We start from the raw sequence: 8,224 nt of genomic DNA, 5'->3' as shown, positions 1-8,224 counted from the left end.
ATTCATGATTTATTGGGAGGGAGAGAATTTATCTGGAGGTTGTGGGTATTCCCTCACAATGACTGATATGGGGCAGCAGAGGGCTTTACAAGTGAGCATGGCTGAGGCCAGATGAGAAAAGCTTTCCCTGGGTGTGTTGGGAGTGGGAATAGAGAGAAGGGTGAGCAGTGGTGGAAAGGGTTATCAGAAATCATGAAAGGCAGGAGAAAAAGGAATCAAGTCATGGGTGTAGCTAGGCCAGGTAGGAGAGAGTCAGAGAAATTGCCAATTAGAGTTGAAGATAACAACCAGTTAAATAGACAAAACCCCATCTGCAGGGCTTTCTGTCTAGTCCTATCCAGCTTCAAGCAATGAAGAACTATAATTACAGATTTAAAAAATCTTAGGTGGTACCAGTCACAATCTTATATACTTTATATTTGATATTATATTTGTTGATTATTTTTATTACATTTATTTGTTATATTTGTTACATTTATATTTATTATTTCTCATGAAAATATCATAAATTCTTCTTTTTATTTGAAATACAACTTTATTCTGATTCTAAATGAAAAGGAATGGGAATGACAGTAGAAAACAAGCTTCTGCCACTGAATATAGTGATGTGACTGTAACAGTCTTATATTTGAAACTCAAGGAGGAAACAACTGTGTTGCAAAACAGCTAAATATGCAGGTCCAAAAAATGAGGTTTTTTTTTTTTTAACTGCCACATTCACTCCGAAGCCCATTCATCTCCTTTAGCATCCCAAAGATTAAGCACATGTTCTGCTTAGCTATATAATAAAGTGGCAAACACACTGCACCACTGACATCACAGAACAGTTGCCTATAAGACTAGACTTCTGACTCTGACTAGACTTCCAGCTTCACTTTCTCACATGTCATCATCTTCGTCTGGGAGAGCAGTTGTCTGAGCAGCCTCTAGATCATGCTTATACCGCACTGCCAAGGCTGGGTCCGTGACCACCTCTGGTGGGGTGAGAGCAGGCATGGCAATGAACTCCAAGTTAGGGTCTCTGATCAGTTTTATAGCAAGCCAGAGGAAGGGCTTTTCAAAGTTGTAGTTACTTTTGGCAGAAATGTCATAGTACTGAAGATTCTTCTTTCGGTGGAAGACAATTGACTTTGCCTTGACCTTTCTGTCCTTATATCTACTTTGTTGCCATACAACATGATGGGGGTGTTTTCACACACTCGTACCAGATCTCTATGCCAGTTAGGCATGTTCTTGTAAGTAACTCTTGATGTTACATCAAACATTATAATGGCACAATGAGCTTGGATATAATAGCCATCTCTCAGTCCACCAAATTTCTTCTGACCAGCTGTATCCCATACATTGAACTTAATCTGTCCTTTGTTGGTATGGAACACAGGGGGATGGACCTCAACACTCAAGGTAGCTATATACTTCTCAGATTCACTAGTCAGATGATGTTTCACGAATGTATCAGTAGTTTTTCCAGTACCACCATCACCAACCAATACAAGTTTGAACTGAACTTGGGGCTCTTCTTGGGCAGCCATCGTGATGTTACTTCCAGAAACATCTCTGTACCCTTCTGACTGAACTCATAAATTCTTACAAAAATCCTATGGTGGGGATTATCCAAATATTGCAAAAAAAGAAACTAAGCAAGTGCAGAAAATTTGGGGTTAGATCTTAAGGCTAATCTAATCTCAGATCATAGGCTTTCTCCCTTAAATTCTCAACAAAGTGACAGTTTTCTTCCAGTAAAAGATTATTTCTGCACCCAGGAAATTTGAAGAAAATCAATGCAGCGGTATTTTAAAAATTCCAAGTTCCCTTTATAAATCTATTTTTTGTCTAAGCAATATTCTTTATTTTTTTAATTTTTATTTTAACATCTTTATAAGCAGTATTCTTTAGAATGCACTTATTGGAACGAAAATCTTTCCTTGGAGATTTGTAGTTCTTTGGGATACCATTCAAATAATTATCAAATTATCTGAAGGTAATAAGAGAATAGTAGGTATTAGACTAGGGAGTCCCTCAGTTGCAGAGGTGTATGTGACCTTGAGGGCTTCAGTTACTTATAGAATTGACACTTCCTCTCAGAAGCTGTTGTATTACCACATAAACTTGATTTATGCTAAATTTAGATAAAAAATGAAGCAGCCATTATACGTGCTCAGGTTATTATGAGGCTGCAATAATTTATATACATTGGTTGGTATTTAAAAATTCTAACATGATTTAGAAATTAATATTTAGATGTTTGTTTTCCAGCATAATTCTAGAGGAGGGGCCAGAACTGTGGAACCAGTATTCTCTCATGATTTGATTAAAATAGTGAAATAAGAAAAATTCTACAAGAGCAAAAGAAAAAGGTGATCCTAGCATTGGTATAACAGAATGCCCTTCAGGATGCTCTACCTCATCTCAGAATAGCCTGCAAAAAAATGAAAAATACATAAATAAAAGGATACATAGGGCAACCAATAACAGAATATTGTTTTCTCTTACATTGTGTAGATGTGTCCATTTTATGCGTATATTGTAGAACTATGCCTAGGCTAGTAGGCATAGTTACATACCTATGAAATTAAGGCTATGTAAAATTATTGGATAGAATCTTTAAACTTTGAGACTCTAAGATGGTCTTCATGATTCCTGCTTGCTGATATTCATGCCTTTGTCCATTCCCCTGCTCTGAGTATGGATGGACTTGTGACTTGCTTCTAACCAATAGGATATGGCAAAAGGAATGGACTATGACTTGCATGATTATGCTACATTATTTAAGAATCTGTTTTGCTAGAGAATTTCCTTATTAACTTGATGAAATAAGTAGCCATATTGAGAATGTCCATGTGGCAAGGAACTTAGGTAAGCTTCACTCCAAAGGCCATCAAGGAGCTTGACTTCAGTGCTACAGCTGCAAGAAAATAAATTCTGCCAACAACCTGAGTGAGTCTGGAAGTAGATTCTTCTTCAGTGAAGCCTAGATGAGAAAACAGTCCTGTTGATACCTTGATTGCTGCCTCAGAAGACCCTAAGAAGAGGACCCAGCTAAGCCATGCCTAGACTCCTAGCCCCCAAAAACTGAGATGATAAATATGTGTTTTTTTAGGCTGTCAAGTTTGTAGTAATTTGTTATTCAATGGTCTATCTAATATATACTCCATCTAGCTAATATTAGCCTTACCTCTAATTACTCTCATATCACTTTGTTTAAATCTTTAAAAAAATTCACATAATAGTTGTTTACTTTTAATTAATTATCTATCTCCCTTCCCCTAAATCTCTTACTAATTTTGTAACCTCTGACAAGTCACTTGAATTCCCTGAAGCTTGGTTTCTCCATCTGTAAACTGAGTTTAATCATACCTATGCCCCCAAGGTTGTGAGGGTTAACTAGGCTTGTGTTTGAAAGAAGCCCTGTATGATGTTTTAACTCCTGTCTTTTCAGACTCTTTCTAGATAGAATTAACTTTAATCATGATTCATTCTGTATGCCCTAGATTTTGATGCATATCAGGCCCTAAAATCTTGGCTTACGCCTTGGATTCTTGTCTTCTGGTCTATCTGGCTCTCTGAGTGGACAACAATGCTTGTTTATCTCTGACTGCTTTGTTGCAGCTCATAAGCTGAGCTTATTACACAAGAAGGGTGGTGGTGGCCAACAGTCTACAACAAATGAGAATTTCAAAGCTGGTTTTTAAAAAATATACTTTGGTGCTCTTGGAAATAGGGTGGTCACACCCGGCCAATTCCACTACCCTCTTCCTACTAGATAAACAACACATGAAATTTCTCTTCCTGTAGCATTGAGTCCACTGGGAAAAACATGAACACACTGTGCTTTTAATTAGCTGGAGAATGAATTCTGAGCCTGGGCTGTTTAAAAAAGTTGGGAGCAGATTCTCAGCACCTGCAAAATGGTAACAAGTTTCCTGGATAGTTGTGGTGGCTTATCTGAACATGAGTTCCTTACAGTACCCCAAAACTACCAGTGCCTTCAGGGCTTCCATAAATAAGTGCCTGGTTTATAAGTTTGTATCTTCTGATATAAATCCCATGCTTTGTTACCCTCTGAAAAAATTGTATGTGAATGAAATGTCACAGAATTATAGAAAGGAACTTAGCAATAATCTAGCTAGCATTTTTAATACTGTATTCTCCGCTGTGCAGAGTGCTTGATAGTGTTTCATTTAATGTGATCTGACTCACTCATCGTACAGATGGAAAAATCTAAACAATTTGGTTAATTGGCAACTTTCATTTATAGCATGTGCTCTACTTCATCATAGTGTTTATATATGAACAACTGAGTACATAAATTACATTTACATGGCAGTTTGAAAGTAGGCAGTGTAATATAATGGTTAGCATCCCTGGCCTTTGGGTGATACAGATTGGGGTTTGAATCCTGGTCTGCTGTCTCCAGCTGTGTGCTATAGGATGAGTTACTTAACCTCTCTGAACCACTATTTCTCCATCTGTATCTTGGAGATTAAAATGCTACATCGGCTTGTTACATGAATTAGATAAAATTAAGAACGTGAATGTAAAATTAAGAATCTAAGTGATTGTGTAGTAAAGTGTGCCGTAAATGATAGCTATTATTATAAAGTACTTTCATATCAATTAAACTTCATGTAATAGATTATTACTATTATTATCATAATCTACATTTTATCTTTTAATATTATCTTATTACTTTACACTTTTTGCAAATAAGAAAATGAAGTCATAGAAAAGAGGTAAATGCTGGTCAGGTGTTCTGTGATATTAGGCAAGAGCTGAGACAGATTGAGATGTACAGACTTCAGCTCTCAAGCTGTTTCCTATTCTGCAATGCTGTTTCATTACAGTAAGTGCTCTTTCCATTCAGCTGAGAACTTAGCTCCCTGCTTAGGCTATAACTCCTTGAGGGCAGGAATTTTGCATCTCCAGGGAAACCAACACATAGGCCTTCAATAGATATGTTTAGTTTATAAAAACAAGTTAACACACAATTCTAAGGAATATGAACTCTTAGTACAAGATAAGTCACTTGTCCCTCAAACTGAATCTCAAAGGCAAAAGCAAGGCAGTTATCACAGAAGGACAAAGTGCAGCATGAACTACCTAGAGATCCAGGACAGGGCATCATTTGCTGGGTAATTACTTTGTAGAGGTAATTATATAGGCCATATTTGCATATATTAGCCTAAGGTGGTGTGTGTGTGTGTGTGTATAAAAGCCACATTTTTCCTCCTTTCTGCCCCCACCGAGCACAGTTTCAGAATTTGGTGTTCAGAAGGATATAGGGCTTTATTGATTAATTACTTCACCTAATGGGTATTTATTGAGTTTCTAATATGTGTCAGACACTGTATTAGACCCTGAGGACACAAAAATCAGTAAAGCTGAGTCTTTCCTTATGGAACTCATAGTAGGGAAGAAAGATGAAATGTTAACTAGAAAAACATATTTGTGATAACCTACTATTGAGATTGAGGTAAGCTCAAGTTGTTCTTAGAACACATAGCAGGGAGATTCTGATTAGGACCAGGAGGATCAAAGAAAACTCCTTGGAAGGAATGATAAGTGAGCTAAGTCTCAGAGGAGTTAACCTGAATAGGAAGGAAAGGTGTCTATTAAATACCACATGCTCAAAGACATGGAGATTTGAATCATCAGGAGCAGTTCTGGGAAATACAGGTGATTCAGAGCATAACTCAGAGGGAGAGGACCAAGGCCATAAATATAACTGGTGAAGTAATCATGGGCAGATCTTGAAGACCTTATAAAGCACTTGAAAGATTTTGGACAATAGTTTAAGGCATTTAGAAACCATTAAAGCTTTAAGCAAGGGAGTGACATAATAATATTTGGAAAGATGACCCTAATCATTTGTGCAGAATAAGACTCATGGGCTGATGCTGTTGGAAGGAGAACCTTTAGGAGGCTGTGGAAGTAAGCCAAGTGAGAAGTCGTAGCAAGGACCTGGTCACCAAAATATAGGGCAGAGGAAGGAGAGGAGGACGCTGCAGACGACACCCAGACTTTGATGCAGGTGACTGGGGAACGGTGGTATAATTCACTAAGGAGTAATGAGGAACAGACTTTAGTGGGCCACAGGGAGCGCTTGGTTGTGTGGATGTGATAAGAAGGGAAAGGGGAAGAATGGATAAGGATATTGGAGGGAAGCAGTGGTATCACTGAAGCCTGAGCTGGAGAAAATAATGATGTTAGGGGATGATTTATCGCAGCAAATAGAAAGAGGGAGGTGGAAGAGAAGGTAAAATAAGGACTAAAAACTGTTAATTGGATTTAACAAATATCAGTTACTAGTGACCATGGTAAGAACAGTTTCAGAGAAGAGCAGGAAGCCAAGAAAAGATGGTTATATATTTTTATTTGGAGGGAAAAAAGCCTAAGGATAGCATGGAAGTCATATTAAAGTTTTCTTCCCTCTGGGAACATGGTAGGATTTCATTTTCTCACACCCTTTGAAGTTAGAGCTATGTGACTTGGTATTGCTAATGAAATGTAAGCAGTTGTGACATTGTCACTTCGGGGTGGAAACAAGCTGGTGTGTAATTTTCTACCTTTCCTTTTCCTGTCTCAGAGATCTGGAAAGCATGTGTCAAGACAAATTTCCCGTTAGCCTGCTTGAAAGACTACAATGAACACAGTATCCCAGGTGACCCACATTGAGTGTGTAACATGAGCCAAAGTTCAGTTAATGTTGATTTCTCTATCTCTTGCATTTTGCATTGGATCTCAGCTTTGTACCCACCAATTTCCTTTTTTATCTTTAGAGTTATTTACTCTTATAATATAGAAAGTGTACTATGTGACCCACATGTTCCAGTACCCAGAACAGATTGGCTAGAGGCTCTGTGTCCCAGTTCCACCTTCCCATAAGAAAGGATTTGATTGGCCAAGCTTGGGTCACGTGATCACTTCTAGCTCTAATAAGCTTTACCACAATATGGAAGGGGAAGAGCTATGTCATGATACATAAGTTGTGATGGGAGCACAACTCACTTCATGAGAAGAGGTATGGCATAATAGATGGTATCTTTGACATCTCCAGTAGTTACGAGACTTCAGTGACTGTATCTTGTGGAATTAAAGGCACTGGCTCACTTCAAATAGGGTAGATGCAGTCTATAACCGTATCTAACCAAGGGTCAAAGAGGAAGTTCCCATACTTTCAGTACCAATGTTCAATGCCCAGTATTTTGGGTGGGGTGTGGGTGGGAGTTGGAGGAAGCTATAAATCTCTCTGTCATATGCAAAACCATCAGGCCTGAGGGCCAGTGCCTCCAACAAGAAACAAAGGTGTAACTCGTAAGTAGGAGGCTTCAGACCAGCTCTGGCAATGGCTGCACTTGCACATAAGAGGAAACATACCATAAAAGATCATTATTCTCATCTGAGGGCAAGTTATTGACTTATTGGGGAAGAGGTATTCAGTAGATGGCAGATCCCCAAATCAAAAGGTCTTTAATCCAAGCAGCTGTGAATGATGCGGGGGATAGCTTATTGTAGGGCCACTATTAACTTTAAACGAGTATGATTTCTCCGTTTCATAATATCAAATTTCTTGCTTGGTTAAAAAGCTAAGTGAAACAAATCTTTTCATAAAACTTTCCTTTAGTGTATTGTGGCTGACAAACTTGCAAGTAGGCAGTTTGTGAAAGATGATGGGGTTTCCGGCAGAGAGATTTTCTGAGATTCCAAGTGTGATCTTGGACCAACAGAAATATGATGAACTTGGAAAGTAACTGGAATCCTTAGTTCTCCATGTATTTCTAATGCTAGAGTTTTGTTGCCATTTGTACAACTGGACAACTTTTTATTTGCCTTAAGAAGGGGATACCATGAAGGGAAAAAAAGTGAAACTCTCACCAGTGTTATAAACTCTGGAAACTCAGGAAACTCTCACCTGATGTGAAATCGTAGCTTCTTTTTCCAAGCCAGTCAGGAGCAGAATTAATTTGCCTCTGATATTCTTGTGGCCATAAGCAGCACAGCAGGCATAGGATAAAACTGAAGTGGGCAGCAGACTATTTCCCTCCTCAGAGTTCCGTCTTCACATGATGGGACTCAGCTCTATTTCTGGCCTCTCAGCCATTGATCCTGCCTGAAATCCGAACTCATGGCTTCTGCTCATAACCACTCTTAGCAGGGTATATGCTCAATGGCTTGTTGATTAACAATAGAGGGGAGTAAATGTCTTTCTAAGTTTATGGTAATG

The 8,224-nt window shown here is 38.4% G+C and overlaps 1 pseudogene; it reads right to left on the bottom strand.

The window, feature by feature from the left end:
• Positions 1-215: 215 nt before the first annotated feature.
• LOC111174890 (GTP-binding nuclear protein Ran pseudogene) lies at positions 216-1,977 on the bottom strand (annotated as a pseudogene).
• Between the last annotated feature and the right edge of the window lie 6,247 nt (positions 1,978-8,224).

The sequence above is a fragment of the Delphinapterus leucas genome, chromosome 13, assembly GCF_059928025.1.
Source record: "Delphinapterus leucas isolate spDelLeu-1000000601 "Yukka" chromosome 13, BTC_Dleu_Yukka2, whole genome shotgun sequence".
Lineage (NCBI taxonomy): Eukaryota > Metazoa > Chordata > Mammalia > Artiodactyla > Monodontidae > Delphinapterus > Delphinapterus leucas.
This window is presented reverse-complemented; position numbering and strand designations above follow the sequence as displayed.